General features: G+C 41.1%; 4 non-coding genes across 4 annotated transcripts; 1 reads left to right on the top strand and 3 right to left on the bottom strand.

Moving 5' to 3' along the window:
* Positions 1-1381: 1381 nt before the first annotated feature.
* On the bottom strand, positions 1382-1453 carry TRNAQ-CUG (transfer RNA glutamine (anticodon CUG)). Its single transcript has one exon. It is a non-coding gene; the product is annotated as a tRNA-Gln (tRNA).
* A 5127-nt stretch (positions 1454-6580) lies between these two features.
* TRNAS-UGA (transfer RNA serine (anticodon UGA)) lies at positions 6581-6662 on the top strand. Its single transcript has one exon. It is a non-coding gene; the product is annotated as a tRNA-Ser (tRNA).
* A 4713-nt stretch (positions 6663-11375) lies between these two features.
* Positions 11376-11447, bottom strand: TRNAD-GUC (transfer RNA aspartic acid (anticodon GUC)). Its single transcript has one exon. It is a non-coding gene; the product is annotated as a tRNA-Asp (tRNA).
* Positions 11448-12163: 716 nt separating this feature from the next.
* TRNAS-AGA (transfer RNA serine (anticodon AGA)) lies at positions 12164-12245 on the bottom strand. Its single transcript has one exon. It is a non-coding gene; the product is annotated as a tRNA-Ser (tRNA).
* Positions 12246-12849: the final 604 nt, after the last annotated feature.

Raw genomic sequence — 12849 nt, 5'->3', positions numbered from 1 at the left:
TACAGAGCAGTTGCATATTTCAAAAAATTACAGTTAAGACATTCACAGAGTAAGAATTCAGTTCCAGAGTGTCTCCTTTTCCTGACCTACCATGCTGATTCCACTGTGCTAATAGAAGCAGGAAGTGGCTCCCTGAGGACCCCACTGCCTACAGCAATTGTTGACATTAAGTTAGGTTGTTTCTCCATTTTTTGAGTTCAGGTTTTGGAGGTGAATTAATAGATGTTTTATTATGGAGTCCTATGTTTAAAAATAGTGTTGTGGACATCCTTATTAGGAACTGGTGCCAGCTGAGGCTCATTGTACCTATCAAATTTCCATGGCTTTATAAGTAAATGCATTCAGGGAAGGTGAGAAAACGTGTACCTATAATAAAGGGTTTGAAGCCCCAGGGATATACATCTACCAGGAAGCAGTCTCTGATAATAGCATCCACACAGGGCTTTGCACAAATTGTATCATTGGTAGAAATGAAAATATGGCCTTTTCACAAACTCCTGAGGAGTTAAGATTTCAAATTACAATCAGGCAGTTGATGTCTTCATAAAATGCAATATCAGTTAGGCTGAAGTATTAGCAACCACAAGAACATAGCAAAGAAAGAAAAGGTGTCGACAGGTGGTTTTTTCCCCTTTATTTTAGCAATTTGCTTTTCCAGATTGCTCAATAACATCTGTTGGTAATTGAAAATTCAGCTAAGAAAAAAAAATAGATAGATGCAATGAGAATAAAAATTCCAGCTATTAAGCATAGAGTGAAAATATCCTTAATGTGCTTTACATGCTGAAATACTATGAATCAGTTAAAGTGTGAATGGATATTCAAGGGCTTCAATAATTAATAATTTGAGAAAACTGTTAATTTTATCTATGTTTTATGTAATATTAATAATTAACAAAAATTGAATTAATTAATATAAGGAAATTAATATAATGAAAGCGTTCTTTAGCTAATAACAGTAGAAAGGACATCATACACTTTTATTCCCACCAAACGTTTATAAATATTTTCATTGGAATATAATGAGGAATAATAAGGATGTGATTGTATCTTAATTCTTTACTTCTAGAATATTTTAAAACAACTTTGAAAACTATTTTCTGTTTTGGCTTTGAGTCTTTAAAGTTCTATTTGAAAATTCTTCCCATCTGGTCAAGATAATTTAAAAGAAGAATGTATACTTGGCCATTTTAAACTTTCACAAGGAAGAAAAACTCTAAAATTATGTATTATACCACGATAAATATTCATTTATTCACGTATATTAAAGTCTATAAAGAAAAGGTGAAATGTGAATCGCGGATTCCCGGCCAACCATCCCTAAAAGGAAAACTGGAAAGATAAGTAAATACATTTAAATAATTAGAAAGTAAAAGCACTGAGGTTCCACCGAGATTTGAACTCGGATCGCTGGATTCAGAGTCCAGAGTGCTAACCATTACACCATGGAACCCCGCGTGAGCTAGCAGCCGTAGCACTCCTCCCTGATAGGATATAGCTTCAGTTCTGCAATCAAGAAGGCCTTTGAAAAGCCGAACTTCGCATCCTTGTTTTCTCCATCTGCCTCCATAGCATACGTCCCTTTTCTTGCGCGCACCGGACTCCTAGTGCAAAACCCAAGAGCAAATCGGTTTCTAGGGGTAGATACGGTAGGTCCCTGCTTTTTAGCGCCCCTCTGCCTTTTCTGCAGCTCGCGGGGCGGCTCTCCGCTGGGCCGCAGTCAGCCAGGCTGCCCAGACGCAGAGGCCGGCGGCTCCAACACGGCATCCGCCGAACCGCGCTCCCCGCTTGCGTTGCTGGAGGAACGGCGGGGCTCGCTGCCTCCCGAGTCTGTGTCCCGAGTGTTCTTCTTCGAACGCAAGGGACGCTCTTGGAAGTTTAATTTCGTGACATATAAACTGTGGATGACTTCATCTGACGTGGTGTGCCAACCAGTCCTGGCCCTGTGGGGCGTTGCCCAGGGTGGGTGGAAAGCGGGATGCCAAGAGATGGCTTCTGCTTCTCGGAAAGCTTCCACCTCGTGGAGACCAAAGGGTAAAAAGCACGATAAAAAGCGTGAATGTTTTCAAAGCAGGGTTTTGTAACTTGGTTCTAGCTGAGAAAGCTGTGACCTGCCTCTTTTAAGGGCAGCAAATATGAGACTCTCCCAAACTCCTCAGCAGGAAACTTTTCCTGATGTCAAGCAGGGGACGTGACTTGTCCAGGACGGTTCGTTGCCTCCGCAGCAGGGGAGGGAAACGGCAGGAGACGGAAGCCTCCAGACTGTCAACCCGAAGGGTTGAGGAGAAAAGCAAACGTCTTTACTAAGAGTAAAAATCGTAGCTGTGCGGATTTGAACCTTCCGAGCAAGAACCCTGGAGACAAATCGGCATTCAGCCAAGACAACCTGTGTTGCATAAAGATGTCTGATATGTGGAAGGAAATACTTCCAGCTTGTAGAGGCCGCACCGTAACTGCTTCCTTGCCTCATGTAACATCACCTGGCAACAGCAGTTGTGTCTCCTCCATGACTCCAGACCCTGCCAGACAGGCCTGATGCCAGAATGTGATTCCCCCCAACGCCCATCCCCGGGTTCTGATTTCCCTGCATTAGAGACACCCAGATTTAAGTCCTCAGGAGGTTTCTGTTTGCAGGTTATCCCCTCCCACCACCGAATATAATGCATTTCTGAAAAGATATTTATTCTAACTTCATAAATGATTTAGTTTGGTCAGCTAGAGATTTCTAGAGTGGAAATCATTTTATCTTAGAATTTGGTGAGCATGACTCCTTTGTCTTTTAGATATCACTGTGGTGATGAAGTTAAATGCCATTCTTAAATAGACGCTCCGGTATATTCTTGGTCTTTTTTGTTCATTGTGTGGAGTAATAAATAGGTGGATGTTTTAGGTTTGGGGATGTTTTTTTTTTTTTTTTTTTTTTTTGCATTTATAAGTAATTGTCACCCCTTTATTTTCTCTGTTGTCTTTTCCGGGAACTCTTTCAATCAGATGTTGTTGGACTTCCTAGAACGACCTTTTAATTTTCTTATCTTCTGTCCTCCCATTTTCCATCTTTCTTTTCTCTTCCTTTTTATGGGAAAACATTTCCAAATTTATCGTCCAACCCTTCTATTAAATTTTTTCCTATCATCACAGTTTTTAAAAATTTTCAAGAGTTCTTGTTCTCTTGATGCTCTTTCAAAAATAATAGCAACTATTATTGTCCCATAGGTGCAAAATGTTCTTTTAGTTCTGAAAAAATTAATAGTACTTTTTTTTTCTTTCTGTTACTTACTTGTCTCTATTTCCATCAGGTTCTCTTTCTTCCATTTGTTTGCTTTGGTACATATCTTTCCTCAGATTTCTGGTGACCCTTAGCAGTCCAGTCCTATTTAAGAAGTAGACCCAAAAACCTAATTGGTACTATAAGCCTATATACCAATAGATGGACCCATTCTAGAATGATTGTATATGACAGACCACTGCAATCAGGATACCTGATATGTTCATATCTGTGGTTCAGTTTTTCCATGACAGTTTTCTCAGAGACTAATCCTTTAATCATCTAAATGTTTAGGATCAGAGGTTATGTAAGGTTAGCTCTCCATGCTTTCTGAAACGAATACAGAAAAGGAGCTGGGGGTCTCCCAGAGAGACTTTCATTCAATCCCCCAGTATTCAGTATGGCTCTTCACCTCCACCTTCAGCTGTGCCTTGTCTCTGTAAGTCAAGAGCATCTTGGAGCATTTTTGCCCTAAAATAAAAGTCTTGTCTTTGACCTCTGTGGGAGAGGGGCAATCCAGAGTAATAAGCCTAAGGTTACATGTTTTTTTTTTTTCAATTCCTATTAGCCTTTCCAAGGACCTGTAATATCCTTTACAGATGTTAATAACTTTATAATTTTTAGCTTTCCACCTTGCAGACAGTAAGGTTTCAGCTTTAGTCACTCTACGAATTCAATTACTATTTATCCAGCGCCTTTCTACCTCCCAAAATATTGTTGGTAATTGTAGTATTCACCTAAATTCGTGCTCCATCTTCCATAGTACAGAGTTGTCTATGGAAATAAGCTACCCAGTCAGCATCTGTATCTACCAAGACAACTTACATCTCAGTGTGGCTGTGTGATTAGTAATAATAAATGGATTATGAATGCAAAAGTAACATGTTTCCCTTTAGACTTTTAAGAAGCGTGGGCTTTCTCAAGCCTTAGGAGATAGCAGATCCTTAAGGTGGAAGAAGCTGGGTCCCTGAATCACCACAAGGGCAAAAATGTGTTCCCTTTTCTTTGCTGACTCAAAAATCTACAATGGACTCTTACACGAGTAAGGAATAAATCTCAACTGCATCATGCTACTGCAATTTGGAAAGCAAACAATGTTTCTTACCATCTGTCATTTGCTCTCCTGCTCTTTTCATCACTGTGAGATTACACCTCTTTTAATTACTTTTATTGTTAACTTACAAGCATCGTAAGAAAGCAAAGATAAAGTCCTGGGTTTCACCACCATAGCAAGCAGTAGTTCCTTTGGAAAATGACCACTTGAGCTCAATGTTTGATTACGGAATAATACGAAAGTCTTGTATCTAGAGACTACGTTTTTCTTGTTCCAGCAATAAAATCACTATTTCTGCTTCCTCACTTATAAAACTTGAGTAATGATGTCTGCTTCACATCATAGAAAAACAAAGAAAAAAAAATAATAACCCACAATCACACAACCCAGACACCACACTAGCAACTCTTCGGTTTATTTTCTCCCACCCCCCCAAATTTTACATAATTGAGGTCACATAGCACATGTATTTTTTATCCTACTCTTTTCATTTAACATTATATCTTGTGCTTCTTCCCTGAGCTATTCAAAACTTCTTACAAAATATTATTTTCAATGGCTTGGTAATATTCTTCCAGGTATATATACCCCAAGTTATATAATCATCCCCCTCCCCATTGTTGAAAATGTTTAATTATTTTATTGTTATAACTAAAAATATCATAAATGTCTTTGCACATAAATGATTTCTTTTAGTTTGGATTACTTCCCTAGGAGAGTTTTGTCCAAAATGAGTTTACCATATGAAAGGGAGTAACTATTTGCATGAGCCTCGCTGGTGGAATTTAGAAGTGCTAAAGTGGCAAGAAGGATCTTGTTCCAAGCATAAGGAGAAGGGAACAGTGTTAGCTTCCTAGGGCTGTCTTAACAAATTACCACAAAGTGGGTGGCTTAAAACAGCAGTAATTTATTCTTTCACAGTTCCAGAGGCCAGAAATCCAAATTCAAGGTGTCTGCAAGTTTGGTTCTAGAGGGTTTGCAGGAGACTCTGTTTCATGGCTCTCTCCTAGCTTCTGGTGGTTGCTGAAAACCCTTGTAGCTCCTTGGTTTGCAGCTGCATCATTCCAGTCTCTGCCTCCCTTTCACACAATCTCTGTCTCTGTGTGTCTGTTTTTCTGTATGTCTCAAATCTCCCTCTCCTTATAAGGACGCTATCATTGGATTTAGGGCCCACCCTAATCCAGTATGACCTCATCTTAACTTGATTGCACTGGCAAGGACTACTTTCAAATAAAGTCATATTCACAGGTATCTCGAATTAGGATTTCAACATATCTTATTGGGTGACAAAATTCAACCCACTACAGGAACAACTGTCTCTTTGCCTGCCGTAAATGACAACAGATATGGGAGAGCTCTACGTATGAAAGAGTTTGAGGGCCTCAGCCATGAAAGGCATTCTCCTGTTTGTATCTGAAAGTCTGTCTGAATCTACTTGATGGTGTTTTTGGCAAAATACTTCAATTCTCAGAACTCAGTGCTATAGTCCTAAATTCCCCATTAAAAAAAAAAAAAGGAAAAAAGAATCCACTTCTACAGTGTTTCACTGAATCAAGTCTCTAAACCCAGAAACAATCCTATTATTACAGCTAGATTTAGTCTGGCATTCACGACCTTGTGTGTTAAGAGAGATAGAGAATGTCCTCAGGCTGCTTCTCCCTCGTAAGGCTCCTGGGCTATGGGCTTTCCTCTCTGGGGAAGACAAAAAGGAGTTTACTTTTCCTGAGGGGTTGGAGATCTTCCCAGCATCTTTTCCTTCAGTTCCTGGACCCTCCCTACCCCTCTCACCCTGCACCTGGCTCAAGTCCAGTTTCAAATAGTTCTTTTAAGGCAGGGAAAGGTAAAAGCAGTTGAAGGCCATTGAAGATATTTCTGTTTTAGTGTTTAACGCTGAAAGTAAACGCGACTGGCTCCACGATTTCGGATTTCCCCAGATTTCTTCCAGCTCGTTTCCAGTTCCATTGGCACTTGCAGGTCTGAGGCTACTAGGGCCACCCTCAGTTCTAGGGCATAGAAAATTCGAATCCCTTGTCTCAGAATGATTCTTTGAGTTCCATCTTCCTCCGCTGAATTTCAGTTTGCCGTGGATGACTTATTTCATCCAAACGTGAGAAGCCCTGAATGGACATAGGAAATTCTTTGTTATCAGACCTAATAGTTATGTATCAAAATAGCTTTCACTACGTTTTGATTCACAGCGATTAAATGGCACGCCGCTCGCTGTACCTTCAAAGTCGTTAACAAGAAGCCCCTTGCAGCAGGTAGTCGTGGCCGAGTGGTTAAGGCGATGGACTTGAAATCCATTGGGGCTTCCCCGCGCAGGTTCAAATCCTGCCGACTACGGTTTTATCCGCACCTGACGAAAGCTCCTTTGCATAGTTTCATGCCGTTATCAACCGAAAGTGCTCTGTAGTCTTGTTCACCCTGCGTCATCCGTCACCTATTTCCCTTGGGTCAAATAACCTGTCCTCCTGAAACATGGCAGTTTCAAATAGAGGAGTAAGTCTACTACGGTGTGAGCGTGATATCAAATCCTGAATCGAGGAAGGCCGTTCATTTTTCCTCATTTACAGGTCATGCCAAATTGGATTCTCTCAGCATCAAAGTCAGATTCCATCCTCTCCTAGGGTGGAGGTGCTTTCACTGCTACTATCTGTTCTAGGGAACTCAAGATTTATAAAAACAGTATATATTCTAACAGCTACAGTTTTGGAAGCCCCAGGCATTGAATTGGCATTACATGGATTATCTCACTTAATCACCAATAGAACCCTATCAGGTAGATAATATTAGCACCATTTTAAAGATGAAGAAACTGAGGATTGACTCGCCCAACACTGCACAGTAAAATGGTATCTGAACCATCGACTGTAAAAAAAAAAAATGTTATTTGAGTATAGTTGATTTACAATGTTGTGTTAGTTTCTGCTGTACAGCAAAGTGAATCAGTTATACATAGATATACCTATATCCACCCTTTTTAAGATTCTTTTCCCATAGGGGTTAACAGAGTATTGAGTAGAGTTCCTTGTGCTAAACAGTAGGTCCTTATTAGGTATCTATTTTATATATAGTAGTGTGTCTATGTCAATCCCAATCATCTCCCAATATATCCCTCCCCTCCTTTGCCCCTGGTAACCGTAAGTTTTTTCCTACATCCATGACTCTGTTTCTATAGAGTAAATAAGTTCATTTGTACCTTTTTTTAGATTCCACATATAAGTGATATCATTTGATATTTGTCTTTCTCTGTCTGACTTCCTTCACTTAGTATGATGATCTCTAGGTCCATCTATGTTGCTGCAAATGGTATTATTTCATTCTTTGTTATGGCTGAGTAATATTCCATTGTATATATGTACCATATCTTCTTTATCCATTCCTCTGTTGATGGACACTTAGGTTGCTTCCATGTCTTAGCTACTGTAAACAGTGCTGCAATGAACATTGGGGTGCATGTATCCTTTCGGATTATGGTTTTCTCTGATATATGCTCAGGAGTGGGATTGCTGGATCATATGGTTGTTCTATTTTTAGTTTTTTAAGGAACCTCCATACTGTTCTCCATAGTGGCTGTACCAATTTACATTCCCACCAACAGTGTAGGAGGGTTCCTTTTACTCCATACCCTCTCCAGCATTGATTGTTTGTAGACTTTTTGATGAAGGCCATTCTGACCGGTGTGAGGTGATACCTCATTGTAGTGTTGATTTGCATTTCTCTGATAATTAGTGATGTCGAGCATCTTCTCATGTGCTTTTTGGCCATCTGTATGTCTTCTTTGGAGAAATGTCTGTTTAGATCTTCTGCCCATTTTTTGATTGTGTTGTTTTTTTGTCGACTTACTTAAACATGGTTGTGAACATTTATCTGGGCCTTACAGTTGATTCAGGAAACAAAATATGAATTCAGAAACTCAGTACTTTGATTCCCATGCAGAAGAAAGTGGGAAGAAAAGGTCCAGGTAGGAGCAGAGAATATGTGGAAAAACAAAAGGAAGGAGAAACAGGAGGGGGTAGGGAGGGAGAGAAGGAGAAGGAGGAAGGCTAGGAGATGGACGGGATGGAACAGAAGAGAAGCCAGTAGGGTACCAAATACAGGAATGTCCTCACCCCTTCCGGACACTCTTATTCTGAGCTTCCTTGGCCACAGAAGCCCCTTGTTCTGACAGGCATCTTTGCACCATCTCCACTCTTCAAAATCAGCCCCAGATGTCAAGGCATTTCTAAAATCCACCTCCTCTACAAAGTCACTTGGATTGTTTCCAATTTTGGCTATTATAGTGTTGCCATGAATATTCTTATATATGTTTTCCAGTGAATACAAACAAGGATTTTTGCTGGGTGGAGACACTTATGGATGGAATTGCAGAGTCACGATTGCAGTCATTGTGTATGTTCAAGCTTTAGTATGTAATGCCAAAACACTTTTGCAAGTGATTGAACCAATTTATATTCCCATGTATGAGAGAGTCCAGTTGCTCCACATCCTCGGTAATGCTTGGTAGTATCTGTCTTTTGTTATTTTATTTTAACCCTTCTAGTAGGTAAATATTTGTGATGGTTAACTTTATGTGTCAACCTGCTGGGCCACAGTGCCCAGATATGTGGTCAACCATTAATCCATGCTTCTGTGATGTTTCTCTGAGGGTGTTTTTGGATGAGAGTAACATTTAAATTAGTGGATTCTGAGTAAAGCAGATCGTCCTCCATAATATGGGTGGGCCTCATCCAATTGCAAAAATAAAATAAAAGACTGGCCTCCCTCGTAAGAGGGAAATCTGCCAACACTCAGCCTTCAGACTTGAACTGCAGCATCAACTCTTCACCGGCTTGCTGCTCACTCTGCAGATTTTGGACTTGCCAGCCTCCATAATCACATGAGCCAATTCCTCAAAATAAATCTCCTTCACACATCCTAGTGGTTTTGTTTCTCTGGTAAACTCTAACAAATAAAATAGTGGAATCTAATTGTTTTACTTTTCACTTTTTCTGAGGACGAATGAAGATCACCCTTTTGTATGTTTATTGGTTATTTTGATATATCTTTTGTGAAGGACGTGTAGAACTCTTTTGCCCATTTTTCTAATGGATTGTCTATCCTTTCCATATTTGTTTTTCTTATTCACGTCTATCTGTGTTTATACATGTCAAGAGTTTAGCTAAGCTATTCCATGGTATTACTGCCTTAGCATCCAATTTGTTTGGCCAAGCGGTGTGCAGGGACCTTGAGCTGATACTAGCCTCATCATGCAAGTGCATGCCCTAGATAGCGGCCTACAGAGTCTCAAACAAATGTAAGTTACTGATATTACCTCCCCAACAGCGCTTGTGATCAACTGTCATCCCTGCACAGGACCATTCCCTTGTGTACCCCTTAGATTAGACCCCTTTGGAATTTACCAAAAGAACTTACTCTCTCTTTTGGTTTGAACTGATCAATCCTGCCTTAGTCTGGGAACCCCAAAGCACTCCACCCATGGACCCTAATAAAAACATGTGCCCCAGGTCCTATTGCTCTGTCTTGTCTATACTTTGCCTTGACCTCCTGTATGTGGCCCCTTGAAGTATGCAGTGTACTACTTCCTCCAGGACCTGTGAATAATAAACTTCTCTATTTCAATTTCTCTGTAGTCTGTTGTTGAAACTTGACTGACTCATCATCTGGCATCCTGTGCTCCACTTAACAATTGTTAATTTAACAAAGTCATAACAACGCCTCTATATCTGAATCTATATTCTAGACACAGTCTTTTGTTAGGCATATGTAATACAAATATCTTCTCTAAGATTTGTCTTGTACTTGCTTACTGGTGGACAGTAGTTTCCAATGCTGAAGTCTAATATATAAATATATCTTCTGTGGTGACTGCTCTTTGTGCTCTGTTTTACAAATTCTTGCATACTCCAAAGTCATGAAGATATCCTAAGTTATCTTTCAGAAGCATTATTTCATGTTTAAATATACATTTCATCAGAGTTCTGTGTACGTCGTGATTCATTTATTTCCATAATATCCAATTGAGCCACCAATTTATTGAATTTCAATTTATTGAAAAGAACGGTCTCTCCCTAGTGCACTGCAGGGTGGCCTTTGTTTTAAATCAAGTGACTGTATAAGTGGGTCTGTTTAGGATGCATTCTTCTGTACCATCAGCTTATTTATCCATCCCTGAGTTCCCCCCTCCCCCCATGAAAGCTTTAATTCATAAAGTCTGATGTACAGTCACAAGCACATTACTTGGAGCTTCAGATCTTGTTGAAAGCACCAATGTTGACACTCCTCACATGCTCCTGGAACTTGGGAATCTCCTCTTCCCGCAAGTCTGTGATCACTTTTTGTCATCTTCCTCCACACATTTTATATGCATCCAGGGGCACCAATTTCGAGTTGCCTAGGCCAGCCAGTTCAGCTGGATGGAGCACACATGGCCCCCAGCTGTGCCAGGTCGGTATCATCATTCCAGGGTTTGATGTCTAGGAGGACGGAGGTCTTGAACATGGGATTTTTGATCTTGGCATTTGGCCTCAGTAGTTCTTTCTGCATTTAAATAGAAGGCAGGTGCCAGACAACCATAATCTCATTAACTCTCAATGAGCATTCTCAGTCCTGTGTCACTTAAACCTAGGTTTCCCTCTGGGCCTTAAAGTAGCTTTGATACTTTAAGTTACTTAAAGTATCAAATACTTGATACTTTGATACTTTTGAGTATCAAAGTATACATTTGATACTTGCGCTGAAATGTTTTCTGATTAGAGCAGCCGGGACTAGAAGTGACGGAAATGCTGTAGTTGAGAAGAACTGAAAGGAGGGTCCCCGTGTAGTTCAGTTCCCAGTCCCAGAGCCCAGTAGTGGCCATCGCCGAGCACACTCCAGAATTCAGAAGAAGCCGCAGCAACTGCCGCAGAATCTGAGGTCCCCTGCTCAAGATCGCTAACCAGTGTGAGTTCTGCAACTTTCATGTTAAACAAAGAGGGTGTGTAATATTCGATTCTAAGCAGTGACAACACGATTGTTGGGAATTCTAAAATAGGTGACGAGACAAAACGACACGATCTCCCCGTCGGGGAATCGAACCCCGGTCTCCCGCGTGACAGGCGGGGATACTCACCACTATACTAACGAGGAGGAGGGTGATCTTTGTTTCTTAAAGATGTCTAATAAATGCAAGTACTATTGTTCGTGTTCTTTTAGCCGACAGATTTTGTGTTTTACTATTGATTACCTTTGGCAAATTTGAGCCTGAACTCCCTCGGACTCGTCCGCGACCAAACAAGTGTCTGCAGCCCTACTCTCAGCCCTCTCGCTCCACCCACCTCCGCCCCGGAGCTGAAACTGCAGGCCAGGCAGGACAGCCTGCTCTTTTGACAGTGATGACGTCGGTTTCATTGACGGTTTGTCGTACTAGATTTGCAAACACGAATCCAGGAGAGCAAAGCAGTTGAACCATTGATTCCCCGGAATCTCCCTGCTAACTGACCGAAGACTGGGCTAGGAAACAGGGCTCCTTTCCATTGCGGAAGAAAAACTACAAAGAGTTGTCTTGAAAATATAGGCTTCCAGCGGGTTTGGAGGGCAGGGAAACCCAAGGTGTCTCGGAGAACTGTGCGGAGGCTCCGCTGGCGGGAAAATGATTAGGGCTGTACTTATTAAGTAAGGCACCTTTAATTTTAATAAAAAGTAATGAAATAATAATAACTTCCGTTCCCCATAGCCATGGAGTTTGGGCCTGGGCAAAGAACACAATAAGTTTAGTCAAGATCTCGCAACGCTGTGGTTTCGTTTCAATTTTCTCTCCGCGGAGCAATTCCCAACTACTTTCACTCGGAAAAAAAAGTGACTGTCGTAGTCGGCAGGATTCGAACCTGCGCGGGGAGACCCCAATGGATTTCTAGTCCATCGCCTTAACCACTCGGCCACGACTACACACCTCTGCCGCAACTTTTTTTTTTTCTTCAAATTATAGACAAGAAAGAACGGAAACCAGGGTGACGATGGCTCAGCATACAAGAAAGTAGGTTTTGAGAGTTGAATACAAGGCTTCAGGTAAAATAAGTGTTTGATTTTTTTTTTTTTTTTAATTTAAGTCCAACCTCTCATGCTGCCTACGCGATCGACAGCGCTGGTGTGAGAGTCCTCACCGCATGATCATCGGTGTTTCAAGCAAACAAGTCAATTCAGTAAACTCTGAGCGAATGCCTGCCGGCCCTGGAGACTAGGCTGTGGTCTGAGCTTGGGCTCTGGAGGGTCTGCAACTAGAACCAAACTTTGCTTACTCCGAGGTGGGGTCCGATCCTAATTTCCAACCCCCACTGAACACTTGCCTTTGAACAGCTCGTCTTCCAATAGTCCTGGACACTCATAAGCACGCTGAAGAGAGAGTGGGAGATTAGATAGCTTGTGTGAAATCATCACTTTGACCTACTCGGAAACAGGGCAGAAACAGCTGGTGATTTACATGATTACAATGTCCACTGCAGCATTGTTTGTAATAGCAAAAATATGAAAGTAAAAATTTCAGTCAGGGTTC

The sequence above is a fragment of the Balaenoptera ricei genome, chromosome 11 (assembly GCF_028023285.1).
Source record: "Balaenoptera ricei isolate mBalRic1 chromosome 11, mBalRic1.hap2, whole genome shotgun sequence".
In the NCBI taxonomy this organism is placed as follows: Eukaryota; Metazoa; Chordata; class Mammalia; order Artiodactyla; family Balaenopteridae; genus Balaenoptera; species Balaenoptera ricei.
The sequence above is the reverse complement of the archived record's forward strand: the minus strand, read 5'-3'. Positions and strand labels throughout refer to the sequence as shown.